The 25,739-nt window shown below is 48.4% G+C and overlaps 1 protein-coding gene across 2 annotated transcripts in view; it reads left to right on the plus strand.

The window, feature by feature from the left end:
* Positions 1–24,186: 24,186 nt before the first annotated feature.
* Positions 24,187–25,739, plus strand: part of LOC144607508 (NGFI-A-binding protein 1-like) — a 54,220-nt gene continuing 52,667 nt past the window's right edge. The window contains exon 1 of one of the 2 annotated variants that reach the window (XM_078424396.1): positions 24,187–24,489. The gene's annotated coding sequence lies outside the window, so the exon portion shown is untranslated. The remainder of the gene's footprint in view (positions 24,490–25,739) is intronic. The other variant, XM_078424398.1, reaches the window with a different exon arrangement.

Raw genomic sequence — 25,739 nt, forward strand, 5'->3', positions numbered from 1 at the left:
AGGGAGGTTTCAAGTCGGGTGAGGAGAATGGAGTGATTTATGGTGTCAAAGGCGGCGCTGAAGTCAAGTAGGATGAGGATGTTGAGGTTGCCAGCGTCGGAGGAGAGGAGAATGTCGTTTGTGATTTTGAGGAGCGCAGTTTCAGTACAGTGGTTTGAGCGGAATCCGGATTGGAAAGTTTCATACAGGTTATTGGTAGAGAGGTGGTATTTGAGTTGGGAAGCTACAGCACGTTCCAAAACTTTGGACAGAAAGGGTAGGTTGGAGATTGGTCTGAAGTTGTTTGGGGTGTCAGGGTTTAGACCAGGTTTTTTCAGAATGGGGGTGACAGCAGCGATTTTGAGGGATGGCGGGACGATGCCAGTGGACAGGGAGGAGTTTATTGTTGCAGTGATAAGTGGAGAGAGAGCAGGAAGGCAGGCCTTGACAAAGCTGGAGGGGATGGGGTCCAGAGAGCAGGTGGCAGTTTTTATTCCTGTGAAGAGGTCAGAGAGGTCGGTGGTGGAGATTGGGGAGAACTGAGGCAGGGGCTGACAGGATAAGGGGGGGCAGGTGGTTTGAGGGGGAGCAGGTGCGTTGGTGGTTAAGGTGCTGTAGATGTTGTCTATTTTGCTTTGGAAGAATGAAAGGAAAGTGGTGTAGCGCGTCGATAAAGGCAAGGAGCCAGGTATTTCGGGAAGGTATATTTATTGTATCGTGGGTCTCAGACGGGTCTAGTCTGCCGGAATGGCTTGGCGCCCAAACCTTGTCCTTATATTCCTGAGTCCAGGACCGCCTCCCGGGACCGGTCCATTCCCGTGCCGAGGGGTCGGTAGTAGTATGGCCCGACCTTTGGGAGCCGCCACAGTGGTGCATTTGTCAACTGTGAATGATTGGGAGATGGTGTCCAGGGGGCTGAGGAGTTTGTTTATTGTAGAGAAGAGTGTTTTGGGGTTTCCGGAGCCAGAGTGAATTATTTGAGAGTAGTAGGTGGAGTGGGCATGGGAGAGGGCATCTTTATAGTGCTGTATGTGGTCTTTAGGCTTGGGAGTGAATTGTGTTTAATAGCCAAATGGCTGTAGGGAACAGTCCTCACTCACACCATCCACAAGATGTACCTCCCTCCTCTGCCAGCATGGCCTCTCCCAAACCTCCAACCAAACTTGGTTCAGTGATTGAAAGATACAGCATTGGTAACAGGCCCTTCGGCCCACCGAGCTCATGCCGGCCCGTTCACAATAGTTCCATGTTATTCCACTTTCCCATCCACTCCCCACACGCCAGGGGCAAATTATGGAGGACAATTAACCTACAAACCCGCACGACTTTGGGATGCGGGAGGAAACCGGCAAACTCCACACAGACAGCACCCTAGGTCAGGATTCAACTCGGGTCTCTGGCGCCACGAGGCAGCAGGTCAATTTGCTGCACCACTGTGCTGCCCATATTCATGATAACAAACATTTTTTACGAACTGCCGATACTAAAAATCTGAAATGAAAATAGAAAATGCTCCTTTGGTAGAATTTTTGACCTAATATGTCTAACTTTATCTGTCTTTCCATAAAACCGGTGCCCAGTTGTTTTAAGGCAATATTTCTCACTCGTTTAACATTACTGAGAGAAACAAAGCACGGTCATGGAACAACAGATTAGAAACATGCCGGTGAAAGTAAGATGAGGGGTTGGTTGGAGGAATCTGAATGCAGTGCAGGAACACTGAATGCAGAAGTGGAGATAGACACAAACTGCTGGAGTAACTCAGTGAGTCAGACAGCATCTCTGGAGAAAAGGAATAGGTGACGTTTCGGGTCGACCCGAAACATCACCCATTCCTTCTATCCAGAGATGTGGCCTGTCCCGCTGAGTTACTCCAGCAGTTTGTGTCTACCTTCGGTGCAAACTGGCATCTGCAGTTCCGTCCTACGGACTGGGAGAAGTGGGGATGGACCTTATGGTTTTTAATGGTGGACAGATGCAGGTAAAAGTCCCCAAAATGGGAATGATAGTGGTACCGGTAAACTGGATGCTTTGAGTCAAAGCATCAGGTATTGGTCAGAGCACAGAGCATGAGAGTCTCAAATACACATTTCGATACAGAAAATATATGTTGTGCCACTAATTCAGCACGGTGTTCCATAATCAATAGATAAAAGAGGATGGCACAACAATGTTGGAACTCCCTATTGACAGCTCTAGGGGAGAACCTTCAACATACCAACCACAGCAGTTAAAGGCCAGTGACTTCCATCTTCTCAAGGGCAAGAACAGAGAGATATCAGATGCTGCCCTCCCAGTGGCCCTGAGGATTATATTCAAAGGTAAATGCTGTGTGACCGACTCTCAGACTGGTGCACCACTTAAAGGTACCAAAGATAGGCCTCAGCTGGAGGATAGGCCTCATCTCTGGATAAGAAGGAATGGGTGACGTTTCGGGTCGAAACCCTTCTTCAGACCTGAAGAAGGGTCTTGACCCGAAACGTCGCCTATTCCTTTTCTCCTGAGATGTTGTCTGACCCGCTGAGTTACTCCAGCAGTTTGTGTCTATCTCCACTTCTCCCAGGTTTGGCTTCTGCATTCAGTGTTCCTGCACTGCATTCAGATTCCCCCAAACAACCCCTCATCTTACTTTCACTGGCATGTTTCTAATCTGTTGTTCCATGACCGTGCTTTTTTTCTCTCAGTAATGTTAAACGAGTGATAAATACACTTAGCTAATTTCAACCAGGTAACAAGACAGTACCGATGTCTGGGGCTAAACAAATCGCAAACTCAAGGCACCCTGAGCCACAAATCTTTTATTATCTTTAAAACCAGCATTTCACGACACACGTACAAGTTCTTATACTTTGCAAAGAAAGGAAACTGAAAGCTACTCTTTTTAAACACCTTCCATTTAACATAGAACATAGAAACATAGAAATATAGGTGCAGGAGTAGGCCATTCGGCACTTCGAGCCAGCACCGCCATTGTAATGTCCCTTCATATCTGTTAGTCTTGTGTCATGTTCTGTGTTTAGATTCTCATTTCAGGTCCCTTGACTTCCTGCCATTGTAATTGTCAGCCCCGCCTTGATTGTTTCCACCTGTGTGCCCTTACCTCATGTATATATAGTCCATGCCTCCCTTTGTCCTGTGCCAGTTCGTATTGTGATTCATGTGCTCTCGTTCGTAGTATAGCTAGTAAGTAATTTTTGTAACTAATGTTTTTGTAGCTGAGTAAGTTTAGAGTTTTTGGTTCGAATCGCAGTGTTCTTTAATGTGAAAATTAAAGAGCGCCTTTATTTTCTCCAAATTGACTCTTGTGTGTGAGTCGTGCGTTTGAGTCCAGTTCCTGTGTGCCCCAGAGCATAACAGAACGAACTGGCCTGCGTACTCGACCCAGATGAGAAAGTCCGAAACGGGGAATTGGCTCACCAGTGTCCTCCTTTTCACTGGTGAGCCACCCCCTTTTACCGAGCAGTCGGCCAGACGGTGTCCTTGTTGACCGCAGTAAAAGCAGGCTCCGTCCTTCAGGCGGCGCTGTCGCTGCTCCGGAGTCAGCCTGGTTCGTCCTAGCTACATGGGTTCCTCCGACGGCTGAGAGGACGCTGTTTTCTCCGGCCAGCGATGGACAGGGAACGATGACTTCTTCGGTGTGAAGGACCCGGAGGAGCGCCCCTGGTGATGACGGGACGAGCCGCAGCATGGGCCACTGCGGAGTGGTCTCGGGGCTCCACAGTCTGTCAGGATCTAGACCTCTTCCAAAGAACATTTAGCAGTATTTTTGATCACACTTCCTCTGCTAAGGAAGCTTCCCGAGTCTTACTGCAGCTAAAACAGAACACTCGCCCAGTGATAGACTATGCCATTGACTTCCGAACCCTTGCAACGGACAGTGGGTGGAATATGCCTGCACAAGTGGATGCATTCATGAATGAGTTGTCGGAGGCTATAAAGGACAGACTTTCACCTTTTGAGTTACCCAGTGATCTAGAGACATTAATTACCAGGGCTATTCGTGTCGATAACAGGATAAAGGAAAAGGAAAGACACCAGGCTGCTGATCGTCCTCCCCATCACCAGGGGCGCTCCTCCGGGTCCTTCACACCGAAGAAGTCATCGTTCGCTGTCCATCGCTGGCCGGAGAAAACAGCGTCCTCTCAGCCGTCGGAGGAACCCATGCAGCTAGGACGAACCAGGCTGACTCCGGAGCAGCGACAGCGCCGCCTGAAGGACGGAGCCTGCTTTTACTGCGGTCAACAAGGACACCGTCTGGCCGACTGCTCGGTAAAAGGGGGTGGCTCACCAGTGAAAAGGAGGACACTGGTGAGCCAATTCCCCGTTTCGGACTTACCTCCTCGACCTCTGACACAGGCCACCCTCACTCTGAATCAGCAAATTGTGACTCGGGGGGTTTTGATCGACTCCGGAGCCGACGAGAGTCTCATGGACTGGACTCTAGCTCGATCGTGTAAGGTTAAATCTGTGCCCTTGTTGCAACCTATTGTGGCAAGCACTTTAGATGGACGTCAGTTGTTTGAGATAACTCATCGTACAGAACCTGTCAAAGTCATGTTCAATGCTAACCATGTGGAGATAATGTCTTTTCACTTGTTTGACTCAGCTCAACATCCCTTGGTCTTTGGTTTCCCTTGGCTGCAGAAACACAATCCTCAGATTGATTGGCGATCTGGTAAGATCAGACGATGGGGGGTTGAGTGCACACAATCATGTCTTGTTGAACCAGTGAACAAAGGGGTGAGTTACGGGAAGATCGGGGCGGTTTTGGGAATAAATGTTCTTAAATCTGAAGAAATAAAGATTTCTAATGATGATGATGACTATCCCGATCTGTCGAAGGTTCCACCATGTTACCATGAACTGAAGGAGGTGTTCAACAAGTCCAGGGCCACCACCCTACCTCCTCATCGACCTTTCGACTGCGCTATCAACCTGCTGCCGGGGGCCCCTATTCCCAAGGGGCGACTGTACTCCATATCCGGCCCCGAGAGGAAGGCGATGGATGAGTACATTGAGTCTTCCCTGAGGACGGGCATTATTCGCCCGTCCTCCTCGGCAGCAGGCGCGGGGTTTTTCTTTGTGGCAAGAAAGATGGATCACTTCGTCCCTGCATAGATTACAGCTTCCTAAACGAGATTACGATCAAGAATCGTTACCCACTTCCTTTGATGTCTTCTGCTTTTGAACTGTTGCACAAAGCCAAAGTATTCACTAAACTAGACTTAAGGAATGCATACCATCTAGTGAGAATCAGAGAGGGGGATGAGTGGAAAACTGGGTTTAACACCCCTAACGGGCACTACGAGTATTTGGTGATGCCGTTCGGGTTAACCAATGCCCCCGCAGTCTTCCAAGCTTTAATGAACGATGTCCTCAGGGAATTTCTCAATGAGTGTGTTTTTGTCTACCTTGATGACATTCTTATCTTCTCTCCAGACATACAGTCTCATGAGCGTCATGTCAAGTGTGTGTTGCAGAAGCTCCTAGCTAACCGTCTGTATGTGAAGGCCGAGAAGTGCGACTTCCACGCAGACACAATATCCTTTCTGGGCTACATTATATCGGCCGACCACATCCAGATGGACCCTGGTAAGGTCAGTGCGGTGGCCAATTGGCCCACCCCCACGAACAGAAAGAAGGTGCAACAGTTTCTCGGATTTGCAAACTTTTACAGACGTTTTATTAGAGACTTCAGTGCTGTTGCTGCTCCTCTGCACTCTCTCACGTCTTCCAAGACCCAGTTCCAGTGGAATCCTCAGGCCGAAGCCGCCTTCCAGCGCCTCAAAACATTGTTCACCAACGCTCCTGTTCTGACCATCCCAGATCCCCAGAGACAGTTCATTGTGGAGGTGGATGCCTCCAACGAGGGGATTGGGGCGGTACTTTCCCAGAGAGCGGAGAAGGACAACCTGATTCATCCCTGCGCCTACCTGTCACGTAAGTTGACCCCCGCAGAAAAAAATTACGATGTCGGAAACAAAGAACTGCTGGCGGTCAGAGCCGCATTGGGGGAGTGGAGGCACTGGCTGGAGGGGGCCGAGCAGCCTTTTCTGGTATGGACAGATCACAAGAACCTGGAATACATCCGTAAAGCCAAGAGACTCAACTCACGTCAGGCCAGATGGACTCTGTTTTTTAGTAGGTTCAACTTTTCTCTGTCTTACAGGCCCGGTTCCCAGAACACAAAACCAGACGCCCTGTCCCGACTTTATGACCCTGAACCTGACACCAGAGAACCCGAACCCATCCTGCCACTTAACCGTGTGGTAGGAGCGGTGTCTTGGCAGATCGAAACAGATGTGAAGCAGGCTAATGATGAGACTCCAGCACCGAGTGGCTGTCCTACTAACTGTTTGTTTGTTCCTGTGACATTGCGCCCCCAGGTAATCCACTGGGTTCACACGTCCCTGCTCACATGCCATCCAGGTGCCAAGAGAATTGTTTTTGTGGTTAAACAGCGTTTTTGGTGGCCTTCACTTGAGAAGGATGTAGCTGAATATGTGGCCGCCTGCCCTATCTGTGCAAGGAGCAAGCCCTCCAGACAAGCCCAAGCGGGCCTGCTGCACCCACTTTCAGTCCCTCAGAGGCCCTGGTCCCACATCTCCATTGACTTTGTTACTGGGTTGCCGGCCTCCAAAGGTAACACAACTGTCCTGACGGTGGTAGACCGATTTTCAAAGATGGTACATTTTATCGCTGTGGCCAAGCTCCCCTCTGCCAAAGAGACGGCAGAGGTAATGATGTCTCACGTTTTCCGTATCCATGGTTTCCCTACAGACATTGTCTCGGACCGAGGCCCTCAGTTTGTGTCCAAGTTTTGGAGTGAGTTTTGTTCCCTCATAGGTGCCACCGTCAGCCTGTCTTCTGGTTACCATCCGCAATCCAATGGCCAGACTGAGCGGATGAACCAGGAGCTCGAGACCTGCTTGCGCTGTCTGATCGCGCAGAACCAGACCACCTGGAGCGACGATCTCATCTGGGTCGAGTACGCACGCAACACGCTTCCTACGGCTGCCACGGGACTCACACCCTTCCAGTGTGCCTACGGCTACCAACCCCCCTTGTTCTCGGCTTATGAGGGTGAGGTGACGGTGCCTTCTGCCCACGCCATGATCCGACACTGTCGCCGAATCTGGGACGGAGCTCGGAGGGTTCTACTCCGGGGTCAGTCCCGGATGAAAGCGGCAGCCGACCGCCACCGCAGATCCGCTCCGCATTATCGCCCAGGCCAGAAGATATGGCTGTCTACAAAGGACTTGCCACTTCACGTCCACGCCAGAAAGCTGGCTCCAAGGTTCGTGGGTCCATTTCCCATTTCGAAAGTCATTAACCCTGTTTCGGTCCGTCTACAACTCCCCAGGTCATTAAGGGTTCACCCTACATTCCACGTCAGCAAAATAAAACCGGTCAAGGAAAGTGCACTCGTGCCCGCCTCCAAGCCTCCTCCACCCCCCCGGCTCGTCGACGGTGGTCCGGTCTACACAGTTAAGGCACTTCTTGCAGTCCGCAAGAGAGGTCGCGGTCGCCAGTTTCTGGTCGACTGGGAAGGCTACGGTCCTGAGAAGAGGTGCTGGATTCCTGCCAGCTTCATTTTGGACAAAACTTTGATCAAGGACTTTGACAAGACTCATCCTGACCAGCCTGGACCGTCAGGAGTCGGTCCTAAAGGGGGGGGTACTGTAATGTCCCGTCATATCTGTTAGTCTTGTGTCATGTTCTGTGTTTAGATTCTCATTTCAGGTCCCTTGACTTCCTGCCATTGTAATTGTCAGCCCCGCCTTGATTGTTTCCACCTGTGTGCCCTTACCTCATGTATATATAGTCCACGCCTCCCTTTGTCCTGTGCCAGTTCGTATTGTGATTCATGTGCTCTGATTCATGTGCTCTCGGTCGTAGTATAGCTAGTAAGTAATTTTTGTAACTAATGTTTTTGTAGCTGAGTAAGTTTAGAGTTTTTGGTTCGAATCGCAGTGTTCTTTAATGTGAAAATTAAAGAACGCCTTTATTTTCTCCAAATTGACTCTTGTGTGTGAGTCGTGCGTTTGAGTCCAGTTCCTGTGTGCCCCAGAGCATAACAGCCATTCAATATGATCAAGGCTGATCATCGAAAATCAGTACCCCATTCTTGCTTTTTCCCAATATCCCTTGATTCCTTTAGCCCGAAGAGCTATATCTAACTCTCTCTTGAAAACATCCAGTGAATAGGCCTCCACTGCCTTCTGTGGCAGAGAATTCCAGTTTCACAACTCTCTGGGTGAAAAAGCTTTTCCTCATCTCAGTCCTAAATGGCCTACCCCTTATTCTTAAACTGTGACCCCTTGTTCTGGACTCCCCCAACATCAGGAACATTTTTCCTGCATCTCGCCTGTCCAATCCTTTAAGAATTTTACAATTTTCTGTAAGATCCCCTCTCATCCTTCTAAATTCCAGTGAATACAAGCCCAGTCGACCCATTCTTTCATCATATGTCAGTCCCACCATCCCGGGAAATAACCTGGTGAACCTATGCTGCACTCCCTCAATAGCAATAATGTTCCTCCTCAAATTAGGAGACCAAAATTGCACACAATACTCCAGGTCCAGTCTCACCAGGGGCCTGTACAACTGCAGTAGGACCTCCTTGCTCCTATACTCAAATCCTCTCGCAATGAAGGCCAACATGCCATTGGCTTTCTTCACTGCCTGGTGTACCTGCATGCTCACTTTCAGTGACTGATGTACAAGCACACCCAGGTCTCGTTGCACCTCCCCTTTTCCTAATATGACACCTTTCAGATAATAATCTGCCTTCCTGTTCCTGCCACCAAAGTGGATAACCTTACATTTATCCACATTATACTGCCTCTGCCATGCATTTGCCCATTCACCCAACCACTCTCTGTGTGATCTCGGAGAAAACCCACGCGGTCACGGGGGGAACGTACAAACTCCGTACAGACAGCACCCCTAGTCGGGATCGAACCAGGGTCTCCGGCGCTGTAAGGCAGCAACTCTGCCGCTGATCCACCGTGCTGCCTGAGTACTGTAATTTTAACTGGATGTGTCGATCCATTACTCCACACATAAACCACTCAGAATGCACTAATGCTGTATCTGCATGTCGCTAGTTATTTTTTTGTAACCTCTGGAGATGTATTTCAACTGTGGAATGATCCAAGATCTCTAGCAATGCTGGGTTGAAATATTTTTCTGCCTTCGCCATTACTTTGTTAAATAGGACATCAGTTTGTCCTGTGGGATGTAGATACATCTGGTCCTGCTTCTAATAACAAGATCAGCTCCTTGTGTTTATGTTGGCCTCATTCTGAGCACCTTCACTTTTGCACTCTATTTTACTCATGTAATTCACCCAAGTAAATATTCCTTTCTTTTCAATGTGGGAAATGAAGGACTTCCATTCATTATTACCACCGCCTCGGTTGCTCATGTAATCAGCCAGTGAGTCTCATGCCATGTTGTTTTATCTATCACTTTACCAATGACCGTGCTTGACTTTTTTTCCTTTCCTCTCCGTTAAGTCTGCACCTCAGACTTGACGCGATCAATTGTGACCTTCAGATTCACTTTACCGCTGGAGCCATGTAGTCACATCAAGTTGTCAACAAATTCATCACTTTTGATAAGTCCGAATGCAGGAGGGAAGATTGAAATCTGGTTTGAATGATGCCAAAACAACAGCCTTGCTCTCAAAGGTAGACACAAAATAACTCAGCGGGTCAGGCAGCATCTCTGGAGAGAAGGAATGGGTGATGTTTCGGGTCGAGGCCCTTCTTCAGACTGATACAGCCACATCGATTCCAATTACTAAGAGACATTATACTTTGTTTTAGAAGCAGCAGTAAAGCACACATTACCGATCAATATAAAGATTTCATGAACAACCAGAACTCTCGTCTCATAACCAATTTTGCAGGGTCTTCCTGATTTCCGTACCGGTTTTATTGCTGAATTGTTTTTAATCTGTTTGATTCCAGATTTAAACTCAAGACAATTTAATTTCATTTGCGTACCTTGCTTCACTGGATCCTTCTCAGCCACAACTACTCCTGCTGAATAGTTCATCAACAAACCTGATTCATTTCTAGCGGACATCAATTGGTCCATGTAAGCACTTAGGATTTTACCTCCAATTTCAAACAAGTTACTGCAAATCTCTTGGCAAAACTCGAAGTGACAGGGTAGGATCATGTCATAGGAGCCGAATTAGGTCATTCAGCCCATCGTGTTTTGAGACTTGGGTTCGATCTCTGAGGAAAGACATTCTAGCCTTAGAGGGAGTATAGAGAAGGTTCACCAGATTGATCCCTGGAATGGCAGGACTTTCATATGAAGAAAGACTGGATAGACTAGGCTTATACTCGCTGGAATTTAGAAGACTGAGGGGGGATCTTATTGAAACATATAAAATTCTTAAGGGGTTGGAGAGGCTAGATGCGGGAAGATTGTTCCCGATGTTGGGGAAGTCCAGAACCAGGGGTCACAGCTTAAGGATAAGGGGGAAGTCTTTTAGGACACAGATGAGAAAACATTTTTTCACACAGAGAGTGGTGAGTCTGTGGAATTCTCTGCCACAGAAGGTAGTTGAGGCCAGTTCATTGGCTATATTTAAGAGGGAGTTAGATGTGGCCCTTGTGGCTAAAGGGGTCAGGGGGTATGGAGAGAAGGCAGGTACAGGTTACTGAGCTGGATGATCAGCCATGATCATATTGAATGGCGGTGCAGGCTCGAAGGGCCGAATGGCCTGTTCCTGCACCTATTTTCTATGTTTCTATGATCCTGACCCCCAGTGCTGTCTGTGTGGAGTTTGTACCTTCTCCCGGTGACCGCGTGGGTTTTCTCCGGGTGCTCCGGTTCCCTCCCACACTCCGGAGGCGTGCAGGTTTGTAGGTTCATTGGCTTCTGCCAATTGCCCTTAGTGAGTCGGATGTGAAAGTGGGACAAAATAGGACTAGTGTACCGGTGATCGATAGTCAGCATGGACTCAGTGGGCCGAAGGGCCAGTTTTCACACTGTATCTCTAAACTCTATGATTGTCACAATTAAATTATTTTGGAAGATCATAATGTCCACATCTATACTCCACTTGTCCATTTTCTGTTCTGTGGTGCATCCAAACCACTACATTTCATTCCAATCCACTTTGTGTTATTGTTAGTCAGAACCAGGAAATTATCATGCCCTTTTTCATAAAGGTTCAAACATGTGTTCAAACAAACTTTTGATGGTTAGTTCCTTCAGTTTTAACTGATATTGTCTTTGTTTCCAAGGATCCAAGGTCCCATCTCTACAGGACCCATAAATAAACCTTATTGCAATTGCTTTCATGCGTGTCTGGTATTAAGCCAACATCTATTCTCTCAAAATAGTAAGTACTAGCACTATGTGGTATCCAGGATAACTCACTACAACAAATGTGCTACAGTTTCAGTCCTGAGTCTGTACATTAGTCAGAATCTGCCCATCCTTTCAAAATCTGCTCGCTAGACACAAAAAGATGGAGTAACTCAGCAGGACAGGAGAAAAGGAATAGGTGACGTTTCGGGTCGAGACCCTTTTTCAGACAGAGTCAGGCGTAAGGGAAACGAGAAATATAGACGGGTGATATAGAGAGATATACAACAAATTATGTTCATGGATTCTCTTCAATACTGTAACTGTAATTTTTTTTTGTTGCACAATCCGCAGGCATTGCCACTTTCATTTCACTGCACATCATGTATGTGCATGTGACAAATAAACTTGACTTGACTTGACTTAAACTAAACATAAACATAAACGATTTATTCACAAAATGCTGGAGTAACTCAGCAGGTCAGGCAGCATCTCGGGAGAGAAGGAATGGGTGACGTTTCGGGTCGAGACCCTTCTTCAGACTGGTAGTAGACTATCTAGTAGAAATCAATAGTAATACAGCAGCAACCCTTGGCACAACTTCAGGTCCATTGCATTTTCAGCCTTCAAGCCTTCGGCATTTTCAGCCTCCTTTTTCTCTGGAGCATCGGAGGCTGAGGGAAGACCTAATAGAAATGTATAACATTATGAGGGGCATAGATAAAGTAGACAGTCAGAGCCTTTTCCCCAGGTCCCCAGGGTGAAAATGTCAAAGACTAGCGGGCATAGCTTAAAGGTGAGTGGCGCAATGTGTAAAGGAGATGTGTGGGACAAGTTTCTTACACAGAGGATGGTGAGTACCTGGAACAGTTTGCCGTGGGGGGGGGGGGGGGTGTGGAGGCAGATATGATAGTGGCATTTAAGAGGCTTTTAGATGGGCACGTGGATGGGCAGGGAGCGGAGAGATAGGGATCACGTGTGGACAGCGGAGGTTAATTTAACTTGGCATCATGTTCAGCGTCAACCTTGTGTAAGGCCCGTCCTTATGCTGTTCTGGTCGATGCCTAACAGTTTTGTGACTGCCTCTACGTCTCTCTCCTCTACGTTTCTGTTCATTGACTGTAGTCCATCGACCTCCAATCCGACGACGTTGCTTAGCTTCATCTTTCTGGTGCTTGTAGGAAATTCCTGAGCAGACCAGATTTTCCGACCAAAATAAGTTCGTGAGTGATAGGAGTAGAATTAGGCCATTCGACCCATCAAGTCTACTCTGCCATCCAATCATGGCTGATCTATCTTTCCCTCTCAACCCCATTCTTCCGCCTAAACCCTGACACCCGAAAATCTTCCAAGCAAATCAGAAGATTTTCTTTTTTGTGTTAATGGTAATCAAAAAAATAATCTAGATTGCACAAGCCATGATTTCACACTTGGCAGATTTTAACCATCGTAGCATAGAAAATCTTGGAACATTCGACCGCACGGAGTGACCTTTGTACAGCATAGTCGCTGCCTGTGTCAATGGTCTAATTCTGCTGTCAGACTTTGTCAACTATTCACATTTTTGCAGTGGAGATCCATTTCTCTGAAAGCCTTTCGTCCTGCTAAAGACTGTGCATTCGTCATTGTCCGCAGATCAACAAAGTGTTTCCACACACAACCATCCTTTGTGTCCACCTTAGGCACGACCACCATTGAGGTGGACCAGTCTGTTCACCATTTTGTCCAGCCTATTCAGTTCCTTGAAGCACACGTAATGATTAGTCTGGGTCTGCAGCTGAAGAGCTTTGTGTCTGTTCTGATGTGAATACATGTCTCGTTAGTACAAGTATCATCACACTTGAGGTCATACCTTCCCAACAACATGCCAAGGTGTAACTTTGAACTGAAGGTAGACACAAAACGCTGGAGTAACTCAGCGGGTCAGGCAGCATCTCGGGGGAGAAGGAATGGGTGACGTTTCTGGGCAAGAGCCTTCTTTAGTCTGAAGAAGGCTCTCGACCCGAAACGTCACCCATCCCTTCTCTCCCGAGATGCTGCCTGACCTGCTGAGTTCCTCCAGCATTTTGCATCTACCTTCGATTTACACCAGCGATTTTCGATTTTCCCTGTAACTTTGAACTGTCGGTTTAAAAATACTTTGCCATTTTATTTGGGCTTACCTCCATTAATCGTTGCCCGTTGAAGTCTGCCTGCTTGCTGCCATTGATGCTTGTGACATGTTTAATGTACCCTCTCAGTTCCTCCCTGTCTGAAGTAACTTCCACACTATGAAGTTCTCCATTCTGTCGTTTCGAACTGCCGCGGTGATTCCTTTTTACCGTTTGGCTCACCTTGGATCGGATGGAGCACCCTTTCCTGGTCACCCCAGTACTGGAAGTATGTGGAGGCTACAGAAGATGTTGGGCAGAAGGCTGCTTGGATTGGGGTATCAGCCACCGGGAGGGGCTGGATACACACTTGGATTGTTTTCTATGGAACGTTAGAGGTTGACCAGGTAGAGTTATGAGAGAAATAGATATGGGAGCTAGTCAGAACCTTTTTTTTTCAGAGTGGAAATGCCTTGCTATTGAGGGCGTGCAGCGTAGGTTTACTAGGTTAATTCCCGGAATGGCGGGACTGTCATATGTTGAAAGACTGGAGCGACTAGGCTTATATACACTGGAATTTACAAGGATGAGAGGAGATCTTATCGAAACGTATAAGATTATTAAGGGGTTAGACACTTTAGAGGCAGGAAACATGTTCCCAATGTTGGGGGAGTCCAGAACAAGGGGCCACAGTTTAAGAATAAGGGGTAGGCCATTTAGAACTGAGATGAGGAAAAACTTTTTCAGTCAGAGAGTCGTGAATCTGTGGAATTCTCTGCCTCAGAAGGCAGTGGAGGCCAATTCTCTGAATGCATTCAAGAGAGAGCTAGATAGAGCTCTTCAGGATAGCGGAGTCAGGGGGTATGGGGAGAAGGCAGGAACGGGGTACTGATTGAGAATGATCAGCCATGATCACATTGAATGGCGGTGCTGGCTCGAAGGGCCGAATGGCCTCCTCCTGCACCTATTGTCTATTTTCTATTGTTTTCTATGGAACATTGGAGGTTGACCAGGTAGAGTTATGAGAGAAATAGATATGGGAGCTAGTCAGCGTGGAAATGTCAAAGGCCAGAGGGCGTAGCTTTAAGGTGAGAGTGGCAACATTTGCAGGGGATGTATGGGAGTATGTTTTTTACACAGAGGGAAGTGGGTGCCTGGAAGGGGCTGCCAGGGGTGGTGGAGGGGGCAGATATGAGAGCAGCACTTCAGAGGCATTCAGACAGGCGTGTGACTATAGGAGGAAACGGAGAGATATGAATCATGTGCAGGCAGATAAGATTAGCTTATCCTGGCGTGATGTTCGTCGTGGATATTCAGGCCGAAGGGCTTGTTCCTGTGTAATGTTGGTCCATGTTCTGTACAGTATCTGACACGAAAGGCGATTCCATGCAAGTGGTCACAGTGTGACGGATCAGGTTTGGTGCTACGAGCTCCACAAGCAGCCCGGCCTGGCTGTTCACCGTCTTGCCTCAATCCTGAAGATATCTAACCCACAACAGTCTCCTTCTCCCTCCCCTTTCTCCTCTAAGAGCCCCCACCCCCTCCTTTCTTCCCCCCCCCCCCCACCCCCCGCTCACTTCTCTCCTCCTCTGGTTTCTCTTCTGATCTGGTTTCTCCCCTCCCCCTCCTCCATTTCTAATGGCCACACAATTCACAACTTTTCTATCCCCGAGCGTAACAATTGGCAGCTCTTTATCAGTACGAAACAAAAAAAAACTGCATATGCTGGTTTAAATCGAAGGTTGACACAAAATGTTGGAGTAACTCAGTGGGTCAGGCAGCATCTCGGGAGAGAAGGAATGGGTGATGAAGGAATAGGATGCATCACCCATTCCTTCTCTCCCGAGATGCTGCCTGACCCGCTGAGTTACTCCAGCATTTTGTGTCTTCTTCTTAGGCCCCCCTCGGTCATGGCTGACCATGGGTGATGCATCCTAGTTGGCTGCTTGCTCCTCACCTCGGCTAGAGCAGCGTCGCTTGTGGCTGAAGAGACCAATGCGGGAGTGACGGTCTCTGTGGCAAAGGTCACGTTTGTGTGTGGACTCTGGTCTGTTGAAGTTGCTGCGCTCCTTTCTGCATGCCCGCTTGTCTGCCGCTGCGTTCATCAGTTTCTCTTCCCCCGTTTTGAGATGTTGGTTCAGGGTACCGCTCCACCTCGTACAGTCACCTGTAAGGCTCTCCCAGGACTCCACATCGATGTCGAGCGCCTTCAAATCTCTCTAGCAGACATCCTTGTAACGTAGCTGGGGGCGGCCGATGGTTCTCCTCCCAGATGCTCGGACTCTGTGACTCTGGGTAGACACGTTCTGCCAGCTTCTGCAGGCGGATCAAGATGACCCGAGCAAAGACCTTGCCGACGATGTTGAGGAGGGAGATGCCTCTGTAGTTGTTGCAGTCGCTTCTCTCACCCTTGTTCTTGTGGAGGGTAATGATCGTGGTATCCCTCATGTCCTGCGGTACAGCTCCTTCTTGCCAGCACTGGCAGAGGATTTCATGCAATAGACAATAGACAATAGGTGCAGGAGGAGGCCATTCGGCCCTTCGAGCCAGCTCCGCCATTCAATGTGATCATGGCTGATCATTCTCAATCAGTACCCCGTTCCTGCCTTCTCCCCATACCCCCCTGACTCCGCTATCCTTAAGAGCTCTATCTAGCTCTCTCTTGAATGCATTCAGAGAATTGGCCTCCACTGCCTTCTGAGGCAGAGAATTCCACAGATTTACAACTCTCTGACTGAAAAGGTTTTTCCTCATTTCTGTTCTAAATGGCCTACCCCTTATTCTTAAACTGTGGCCCCTTGTTCTGGACTCCCCCAACATTGGGAACATGTTTCCTGCCTCTAACGTGTCCAACCCCTTAATAATCTTATACGTTTCGATAAGATCCCCTCTCATCCTTCTAAATTCCAGTGTATACAAGCCTAGTCGCTCCAGTCTTTCAACATACGACAGTCCGGCCATTCCGGGAATTAACCTAGTAAACCTACGCTGCACGCCCTCAATAGCAAGAATATCCTTCCTCAAATTTGGAGACCAAAACTGCACACAGTACTCCAGGTGCGGTCTCACTAGGGCAGTAAGGTAGTCTTGCAGTGCTTGATCAGGTCAGGGGGAATCCTGTCGCTGCCTGGGGCCTTGCCTGAGGCCAGGCTGGCAATGGCCTTGCTGAGCTCTTCTACCGTAGGTTCTCCATCTAACTCATCCATGGTCGGCAGGCACTCAATGGCTTTAAGGGCTGAGGGGGACACAGTGTTGTCTCTCGGGTAGAGGTCGGAGTAGTGTTCCACCCATCTCTCCATCTGCTGGCATTTGTCTGTGATTACTTCCCCAGTGGGGGATTTGAGGGGGGCTGTCTTGCTCTGGACTGGTCCAAGTGCCTTCTTAATGCCACTGTACATTCCCCTGATGTTCCCTGTTATGGCGGCCGTCTGGATGTCCCCACTGAGCTGTGTCCAGTACTCATTGGTGCAACGCCTGGCAGTCTGCTGAGCCTTGCTCCTGGCAGCCCTGAGGATCTGCAGGTTTTTCTCGATGGCTGACCGCTTGTACTCGGCTAGGGTGGCGCGCTTGGCTTCAGTGACGGGAGTCATCTCGGTCGACTTGGCCTCAAACCAGTCGTGTGTCTTCGAGATCTTCTTCCCAAAGCTAGCCAAGGCTGTGTGGTGCATGGTGTCCCGCACAGTTCCCCACTTCTCTGTTGCAGAGTCTCCAGGACGCGAGGTGCCAAGCTCTCTCTCAAAAGGCTCTGCAAACTGTTGCACGAGGTCTGGATGGGGCTTCTTGCTGACATCGATGCGGGGGTTCCCCTGCCTCTTGGTACGGTAGAACCTCTTTGGTTGCAGCCTGATCTTGCAACACACCAAGGAGTGGTCTGTGTCGCAGTCCGCACTGTGGTGGGAGCTTGTGTGGAGAACGTTCTTCAGGGCAGCACGTCTGACTAGGATCAGGTCCAGTTGATAGACAATAGACAATAGACAATAGGTGCAGGAGTAGGCCATTCAGCCCTTCGAGCCAGCACCGCCATTCAATGCGATCATGGCTGATCACTCTCAATCAGTACCCCGTTCCTGCCTTCTCCCCATACCCCCTCACTCCGCTATCCTTAAGAGCTCTATCCAGCTCTCTCTTGAAAGCATCCAACGAACTGGCCTCCACTGCCTTCTGAGGCAGAGAATTCCACACCTTCACCACTCTCTGACTGAAAAAGTTCTTCCTCATCTCCGTTCTAAATGGCCTACCCCTTATTCTTAAACTGTGGCCCCTTGTTCTGGACTCCCCCAACATTGGGAACATGTTTCCTGCCTCTAATGTGTCCAATCCCCTAATTATCTTATATGTTTCAATAAGATCCCCCCTCATCCTTCTAAATTCCAGTGTATACAAGCCCAATCGCTCCAGCCTTTCAACATACGACAGTCCCGCCATTGATGCCAGTGCTTTGAGCGTGGGTGCCTCCAGGATACCTTGTGCTGGGGCTTTGTCTGGAAGTACGGTTGGCGATGCACAGGTCATGGTAAGTACACAGCTCGAGCAGTCACTGTCCGTTCTCATTCATTTTGCCCACACCAAACTGCCCAAGGCAGGAAGACCATGATTCGTGGTCCGCGCCCACTCTGGCGTTGAAGTCGCCCAAGAGAACAAGTTCTCCCTTGCTGGGGATGCTGCTGCTGATGGATGCGAGGTTATCGTAGAACTCGTCCTTTGTGCGTGATGTGGAGGACAGTGTCGGGGCATACACGCTGACAAGGGTGACTGGGCCTGCGGTGGTGTTGAGGTGGAGAGTCAGGAGTCGCTCTGAGCCATTTCTGCCTGGTCCCATCATGTTCAGCAAGCTGTTCCTTACTGCGAAGCCTACTCCCTGCTCTCTGGGCTCGTCAGAGTCCTTCCCCTGCCAGTAGAACTTGTGGTCCTTCTCCTTCAATGTGCCCGAGTCTGCCAGCCTTGTTTCATGATGGATGGCTATGTCTACGTTGAGTCTCTTGAGCTCGTTGTTTATGACGGCTTTTTTCCTGGAATGGCTGATGTCTTTAATGTCTACCTGCTCTTTATCCTTTATGGGCTCCCACCTATGTCCACATGCCTGGCATTTGTCCAACAATCTGCCTATCAACCCCCCCCCCTGTGTTCACCCATTAGCGGCCATGCTCTGTCCTGCTCCTCCTCTCCTCCAGCTTTCCTTCCCACCCACCCCCCACACCCCCCTTTAAGAAAGGTCCCAACCCGAAACGTCACCTATCCATGTCCTCCAGAGATGCTGCCTGACCTGCTGAAGTACACCAGCATTTTGTGTCTTCCTCTGGCATTCCCAACAGCAATTTGTGATGACTTTCCAGCTGCAGCGACATGCAGCGCAGCAGTAATGTTTAATTTGCCACAAATAACGCCCTGTGTGTTGAGACTTTAAGCAGATTGAACTTCCAGACAGCGGCAAACTCCAATTTTGTTGCAGACATACCATTTGGCCGTTCCATCCGAGAGCTAATATGAACATGCACATGGACACAAAGGGAACAGTGTCCCTGCTTACAGAAACCTTGCAAATATTACCTTTGCTTTTCTCTCCATAGATGCTGCCTGACCCGCTGGGGGTTTCCCAATGTTGTCTGTTATTTTGTTTACTTTTCAGATGTCCTGCCTCAGTAGTAGTTTGGGGTGTGTAAGGTGGCGCAGTGTTTGTTTGTATGTGGGACATTCCATGACCGAAACTCAGCTCAGAAACTTTTCATCGTGTAATGTCAAAAGTGACACCAAAACACTGCATTTATTAGGGTTGTGCACGTCGGGTTGATTGCGTTAGTCGAAATAGGGTGGACTCCTTGAAGGTTGCAATCTGCCACCCCCTAGTTGCAGTCTCCAAGCCCTGCTTGCGACTGCGGATATCCAGACCAGACCATCCCACACACCGTGAACGACTGCTCACTGAGGCTTTTCCCTGGTGGCATCAAGGCCATCCACCCAGCAACTGATGCTGCCCTGGCCTGGTTGTCCACCCTTGGCCTACAACTTTAGGCTGCGCACGCCACACGCAAGAGGAGAGAGGATCATGTGATGTAATAAAAAGGAACCGCAGATTCTGATTTATACCAAAGAAAGACACAAAGTGCTGGAGTACCTCAGCGGGTCAGGCAGCATCTCTGGAGAAAATGGACAGGTGACGTTTCAGGTCGGGACCCTTCTTCAGACTTACATTCCTGGTGTAAATGTCATTTGTTTTCGAATGTCTGGTCTATACTCAGTATGTGCAAATGTCTAGGTTGGAGGGATTTATTCACAAAATGCTGGAGTAACTCAGAAGAAGGGTCTCGACCCGAAACGTCACCCATTCCTTCTCTCCCGAGATGCTGCCTGACCTGCTGAGTTACTCCAGCATTTTGTGAATAAATCGATTTGTACCAGCATCTGCAGTTATTTTCTTATACTCTAGGTTGGAGGGAATGTCTAGGTTAAATTCCATTTGGAATATTTTGGAGGACCAAGAACCTAGAAACAAGAAGCTGGGTGCTGTGGTGATGCAGCTGGAGTTTCTAATAGTTTGACTGTGGTCTGTAATTTACGGGATGGGATGGGTTGGAGGCAAGGCACAACAGTTCCATGCTTTTGCTTAAACACCTGGGGAGGGTACACCAGCTGGAGGAATTAAAGACCAAAAACCAACCATGTTTAAATAACTCACAAAGTACTGGAGTAACTCTGCAAGTCTGGCAGCTAGCGAGTACCTCAAATGCAGCCTATCCCCCCCCCCCCCCCCACAGATGCTGCCTGACCGGCTGTATATATATGATATGATATGATATTACTCCAGCACTTTGCATTTGTCCTTAAAATTCCAGCATCTGCAGTTGCTTGTGGCACCAAACTCAAGGCTGTGATTGGGGAGGATGGTTGGTAGATTCTTGATTGGTACGGGTATCAAGGATTAAGGGGAGAAGGCAGGAGAATGGGGTTGAGAGGGGAAAGATAGATCAGCCACGATTGGATAGACCCAAGTAGACTCGATGGACCGAATGGCCTCATTCTGCTCCTATCACTCATGAACTAATGAATAACTAATTCGATAATAGATCAGACAAACTGCATTCAGTAAAAGGAAATTTTTCATTTCACTACACATTTATGTGTTTGTGACAAATAAATGACTATTGAAACAAAAAAGAGACAAAGTGCTGGAGTAATTCAGCGGGTCAGGCATCATAGGGGAAGTTTCAGAATGGGATCATCCTTCAGACTCTGTAAATTGAAAGAGTTGTGAGGTTTTTATTTTTCAAATTAATTCAGAGCAAGGGCAACAAATCAACTCTTCCTGAAGCAGCCAGTTAACACCTTCAGGTCTCTCTTCCTGCTCTGACGTTTAAACTGCAAGTGTTTGCCTGTCCTACTCTGTGGGTACCTACTTTTTTTAAAAAATGACTCACTCGCCCTCTGCTCTCAAACCTTAGTGCTTGCACTCTGCATTTTCTACTCTCCATTGAGCTGCGTTTCTCTTTCGAGTCTTTCACTGTGAATGAAAACCACCCTCCCCCCCAGTTGCAACTGGGCTCGTCGGCAGTGAACACTGCTGCTGATTCATGTGGCTGTTCATACTGCTTCTCCCAAACACACATACACACATACATACACACACACACACACACACACATCAGAACACACACACGCATTCATTGCAGCACCATGTTTCTCAGCCTGAGTCCGATGGGAAACTTGCAGCTTTTCCTGCGTGTGTATGTATGTGTGTGTGTGTGTGTGTGTGTGTGTGTGTGTCAGACATGCTCACATTGTCTGATTGTCTCTCTCTGGGTCTGTGTTCACTCTGTTCCTTCCCCCAGTCTGAGGGAAACACGTCACTCTCTGATAGTCTATGCAAAATTACTCAGGGGGTGGGGGAAAAGCTTCTTAAGGAGGCCCATGAAACTTCGAGGCATCGTGTTAATCTGGCCAGATATCTTCATAAACTTGCATTTTTGCATTTTATTAAAGAAATAACCCGCATTTCCTCGTACATTGCAGGCAAAAAAACCAAAGGGATTCGACACAAATTATACAACAATGATTGTTGTACACGAGCACAAAATTATACTCCTTATTTTTCAGAAGGGTTTTTATAAAGCAGGTTTCAAGGTTTTAAATCGTGGAATACATTCCATCAAAACAGAGTTCACAGCTTAAGTATGATTTTTTTTTTAGAAAGTAAATATAAAATGCTGAAAACACACAGAAAGTCTTTGATTGTCTAAACCCGTGTTGATGTTAGGGGGGGGTGAAAATGCACTGTTGGAAAATCTGCTCTCAAATATCTAATTGAGGAGAAATTGCACCAGGAAAACTCAATTTCCCTGATTTTTTTTCTCCAGTTCAACACATTCGGTGAGACTTCTCAAGCCCAGGTGCCCAGATTATCCTTGAGACCTCCAGATCTTCATGAGCATGAGAGGTTGATGAGATATTAGGAGCGTTTGACAGCACTGGGCTTCTTTCTACTCGCTGGAGTTTAGAAGAATGAGGGGGGGGGGGGGGGCTCATTGAAACTTACCGACTAGTGAAAGGCTTGGATAGAGTGGATGTGAGGAGGATGTTTCCACTAGTGGGAGAGTGGAGATTAGGAGGAATTTCTTTAGTCAGAGGGTGGTGAATTTGCCATCTGTGGAGACCAAGTCAATGGATATTTTTAAGGCAGAGATTGATAGATTAGCACGGGTGTCAGCTTGGGAAAGATAACCGACTCAGCTTGTCTGAAAGAAAGCCTCAACACGAAATGTCACCTATCCATATTCTCCACGGATGCTGCCTGACTCACTGAGTTCAGAGATACAGCATAGAAACAGGCCCTTCGGCCCACCGAATCCTCACACCGACCAGTGATCCCCGCACATTAACGCAAGCCTACACACACTAGGGACAATTTACACTTATATCAAGTATACAAACCCAAGCCAGTCAACCTACAAACTTGTACATGTTTGGAGTGTGGGAAGAAACCAAAGATCTAGGAGAAAACCCACGCAGGTCACGGGGAGAACGTACAAACTCCGTACAGACGGTACCTGCAGTCGGGATCGAACCCGGGTCTCTGGCGCTGCAAGCGCTGTAACCGCCTGTTACTCCAGCATCTTGTGTCCTTTCAGCCTTGTGAGCGTTACCAGTGATGCTACACCACTGGTGGCAAATGCATAACGTTTTTGAACCATCCCTGCTGCCTCCAGGCTGCAGGGTTTATGCGGCAGGAAAGTGTTGCAGTGTGGGGCCCACCAGCTCAGTTGTGAGTTCAAATCCCATTCCAGGATGTGAGCACAAGATCAAGGCTGGCATCTATCTCCCCTAGTGCAGCACCGGACACTTGGGGATGCTCCCTGTCAGACAAGATGTCAAACCGCAAGGGCACAGAGTGCTGGAGTAACCCAGTGGGCCAAGGCAGCATCTCTGGAGAACATTCAGGTCCAGGTTAATCAGCATCTGCAGTACCTTATTTCACGTAGTTTGGCTTAGAGATACAGCATGGAAACAGGCCCTTCGGCCCGTCGAATCCACGTCGACCATCGATCACACTAATTACAGGCTATCCCACTTTTGCATCCAGCAGACTAAGAGCAAATTAACACACAAACCCGCGCGTCTCTGGGATGTGGGGGGAAACCGGAGCACCCAGTGAAAGCCCACACAGTCATAGGGAGAGCGTGCAAACTCCACGCCAACAGCAGCCAATGTCAGGACCAAACCCAGGTCTTTGGCGACGTGAGGCAGCAGGTCTAGCACTATGCCGCCCTCTGCTCTCATATATTAAACCAACCTACAGCACAAAAAAAATGTCATCCTGATGCTTTAGACAATATTATTTCGTCCACTTGACACTAAAATAAAAAAGTGATTTAGTCATTATTGCGATGCTTTTTGTGTGTTTTTTGCTGTGCTGGGTGGCTGCATTGTTTCCCACGTTGCAGGGGGTGGTTTATTGAACAAGTTTGGTCTGGAACATCCTGAAAGGCACTATATTAACGCAGATTTCTCTATAGCCCGGTGCAGAGCACTGACCAGAAAACCTGCAGGACAATGCAACGCAAAAAGACATCATCCTACCAACCAGAAGAACCTTTGTTTTTACAAGATCAAGATTCCCTTTAGAAGCCGAGGGAAAACCTGGCATCTGAACCTAAAGTCGACGAGCAAAGGGGACAATTGCACCAGTTGTATCAGTCTGAAGAAGGGTCTCGAACCCGAAACGTCACCCATTCCTTCTCTCCTGAGATGCTGCCTGACCTGCTGAGTAACTCCAGCATTTTGTGAATTAAAAACCTTCGATTTGTACCAGCATCTGCAGTTACCTTCTTATATTATGACAACTGTACCAACTTCTGTTTGGCACTAACACACGGCGACACTTGCTTGCATGCACACTGCCTGTGTGGGGGTCTGCCACATCATTTTATAGGCAAGAAACAAAACAAAAAACAACGTTTCTCTGTACCTTCGGTAGAAGTGACAATAAAGTATCATTGGATTATTAAACAGCCAAGGATGTTTTGGGATGGTTTTGCAAATGATATTCACCCTGTAACTGGGTGCAAGGGAGCTGTTGACAGATGGAGGGAGGGTGGGTGGGGGGGGGATTATTTTTTGTTCGTGGCAAGGGTTTGCATGGACCACCTTAAACGCCTGCAGTGTGACCCAGCTCCCCACCCTCAGAGTGAAACAGCACTAGGGTGGGGAAAGGGATTACAGACACACTCTTTACTGCACTGGCGCCATTGCTGGTTGCTTGCTCTGTGTCTCCTATATTTGTCCTCTGCTTTTTTTTTTTTTTAGGGGGGGGGGGTGGTGGTTTTTGTTGCTCAATTGCTTTTCACCCCCACAATTTTTTATTTTTTTTGTGTGTGGTGGGGGGTTGATTGTTGTTTGCAAATTCACACACAGGTCTCCTTGGTGTTAAAAGCCCGCATCACAACCTCTGTGTGTGTGTGTGTGTGTGTGTGTGTGTGTGTCTGCCTGCCTCCATCAGTGTGTGTGTCTCTGTGTCTCTACTACCCCGGGCCAGCGCAGCGAAACCCCAGGCAACATTCGCAGCGACTTCACCAGCACCAGCACCGCAGCTCTCAAGGTAAGCAGCGCTCGCCCGCTCCTCTCACCACCCCCCCCCCCTTTACCCCAAACCCCCCCCAAAACCAACCCTCACCCATTGCCAGATGTACCAGCAGGGTTGTTGGCGAGGGAGGAGAGAACCAGGGGAGCTGAGATCTGATCCCATCACCAACCCCCCTCTCCTTTCCCACACTCCCCCATTCGTTTCTCTTTCTTCCCAGGGCACAGAAAACCTTCTCTCTGACTTAAAACGGTAAAAACCCTCCTCTTCTGCTTCCCCGTGGGCCCCACCTGACCTGGCTTGCTGACTGACACTGCTGATTGATTTCCCCCCCCCCATTGTTGCCTTGAAGCCAAACACCCTTACACCCACACACCCACCCACCCACCCACACCCACCCTAGCTCTCAGTCTCAAGAAGGGTCCACAACCGAAAGGTGGCCTGTACCTCTTCTCCAGAGATGCTGCCTGACCCACTGAGTTCCTCCCAGATTTTTGTGTCTATCAACAGCATCTGCAGTTCCTTCCTACACAGAAAGACCCCCCCCCCCCCAGTTCTCTATCCAACATGGGACTTCACCTCAATTGAAAACCATCGTGGGTCCTGCCCCACTGACAACTGGTCTCGACCCCAAACGTCACGCATTCCATCTCTCCAGAGATGTTGCCTGTTCCGCTGAGTTACTCCAGCTTTTTGTGTCTATATCCAACATCATTTCCACCTACCTTGATTCCATCCTATCCCCCACTTGTCCAATCCCTTCCCACCTACGTGTGGGAAGGAACAGCAGATGCTGGTTTAAACCGAAGATAGACGCAAAATGCTGGAGTAACTCAGCGGGTCAGACAGCATCTCTGGAGAGAAGGAATAGGTGAAGTTTCAGGCTCTTCAGACTCACCTATGTCATGGGCCATTGTGGACTTCACCCTTCTTTTGCCGGCCCTGTTGTTTTCTGGCCTTCTCTATCTTTCAATCTGAAGAAGGGTTCCTACCCAAAACGTCACCTATTCCTTTTTCTCCAGAGATTCGGCCTGACCCGCTGAACTACTCCAGTACTTTGTGTCTATCTTTGGTACAAACCAGCACCTGCAGTTCCTTCGTACCCACTGTGGACCCAGTTGGATTCACGCGTCCTTTCTTTCAATAATGTTAAAATGTGCAGGAAGGAACTGCAGATGCTGGTTTAAACTGAAGACAGACACAAAAAGCTGGAGTAACTCAGCGGGTCCGACACCATCTCTGGAGAAAAGGAATAGGTGATGTTTCGG

This window comes from Rhinoraja longicauda, chromosome 29 (assembly GCF_053455715.1).
Source record: "Rhinoraja longicauda isolate Sanriku21f chromosome 29, sRhiLon1.1, whole genome shotgun sequence".
Lineage (NCBI taxonomy): Eukaryota > Metazoa > Chordata > Chondrichthyes > Rajiformes > Arhynchobatidae > Rhinoraja > Rhinoraja longicauda.